The sequence below is a fragment of the Acinonyx jubatus genome, chromosome F2, assembly GCF_027475565.1.
Source record: "Acinonyx jubatus isolate Ajub_Pintada_27869175 chromosome F2, VMU_Ajub_asm_v1.0, whole genome shotgun sequence".
Lineage (NCBI taxonomy): Eukaryota > Metazoa > Chordata > Mammalia > Carnivora > Felidae > Acinonyx > Acinonyx jubatus.
The window spans coordinates 42,445,616-42,447,316 of NC_069394.1; positions in this window are offsets into that span (position 1 = coordinate 42,445,616).

Sequence of the window (1,701 nt, forward strand, 5' to 3'; positions counted from 1 at the left end):
CCCCGGCGTTTCTACGGCAACGCGGCGCGTCCCCGCGCTCGGGGCCTGAGTCGGCGGGAGCGCGGCCAGGGAAAGCCGGGGGGCCCCGGCGCCCGCCCCGAGACCCGCCCGCGCCCTCGGCCCGCGCGTTCCCTCCCGCCGCGTGCGGTTGGCACAGCGCCTAGGCCGGTGCCCGCTGCTGGGCCTTTCATCTTCGTCGAGAGCCGCGCTCGCCAAACCGCCTCCGGTCCCTCCAGCCGGGACTGTGGGCAAAGGAGCGAAAAGCCAATCAGCCAGTAACTGGGGAAACGTAAAAGGAAAGGCCAATGGGGTCCAGTTTCTGCTGACGCGCCATTTAGCTTCAGAGCATATGCTCAGCGTGTCCGCGTCCCTGTGTTGAATCTGAAAACGTGGGCTCTTGGAAGCTGCCTTTGGTAGGAGCGCTGCTTACCGTCTCATCCCTAACTTTTCACTTATTCAGCAAATATTTGTTGAATTCCTATTTTCTGGAAAAGATTGGGTTAGACACTGGAACTAATACAAACAAAGGTAAGAAGAAAGGACCCCCATCCTGACGGACCTTAGCATTCAATGAGGTGACAGCCACTTAAACTGTTGAACAATATACTCTGAGATAAATAACAGACGGGAGGCTTTTCTTTTGCCTTTGAACAACCCATGTTCTTTGGGTTTTCTGACCTTACCTTGTGCTGCTCTTCCAAGTTAACACTGTTAGGACGAAATTCAAGCTTTCTCTCTCTCTCTCTCTCTCTCTCTCCCTCTCTCTCTCTCTCTCTCTCTCTCTCTCACACACACACACACACACGCGCGCGCGCGCGCCTCACACTTATGTCTTCCCAACAGCACGTTAGGGCCCTCTTCCTTGGTAGTGTATTTTCTGGATTTTGTGCTGTCTCCCCCAGTCTAGACTGAGCTCTTGGAGGTAGAGGAAATGCAATTTTGGTCTTGTATTGTCAGTGCCTTAGGCTGATGAAAGTTTGTTTTGGACAAATGGATATCCCCAGTCCTTTGTTACCTCTTTTATGGAACTCCCCTTCTTCTTGTATGTTATCTGTATTCCTCTCTTCTCCCCCTTGTATTCATTCGCAAGTTATCTATCCAGGACCTGTTGTATTCCAGATAGTGTGCTGGACTCTGAGCGTGGAGTAGTAAACTAAAATCAGAATAGTCTTTGCTCTTGTAGAGTGCACAGTCTCCTCAGAGTGATAGACACTAATCAAACAAATACTTGTAAAATTGCAGTTGAGGTATGTGCTACTGTATCTATTTTTTGCTGTATAACAAATCATGGCAGAACCTTGTGGCTTATGATAGTCCTTTAGCTAACTCAGGATTCTATGAATGGGCTGGGTGGTTCTTTTACTTTAGTCTACTCAAATGGGTTCTTTTATATCTTTCTGGCCAGCTCTGGGTTTGCTGGTGACTGGATGAGCCAAGGTGACCTCACTCACAAGTCTGGGGTTGGGAAGGCTATCAGCAGGGGCAACAGAAGCAACATGTTAGTGACCCCTTTTGCATTATAACACAGGTACTAAGGAAAAGTACATGGTGCACGATGATATATACTTAATACAGAAGTTTGGTTTGAACTGGATGGGGAAAGTAGTTCATTGAGAAAGTGACATTTGAACTGAGATTCAGAGATTGAGAAGGGGTTAACTAGGTGAAGAAGGAGGGAAAAGTAGTCCAAAGAGAAGGACA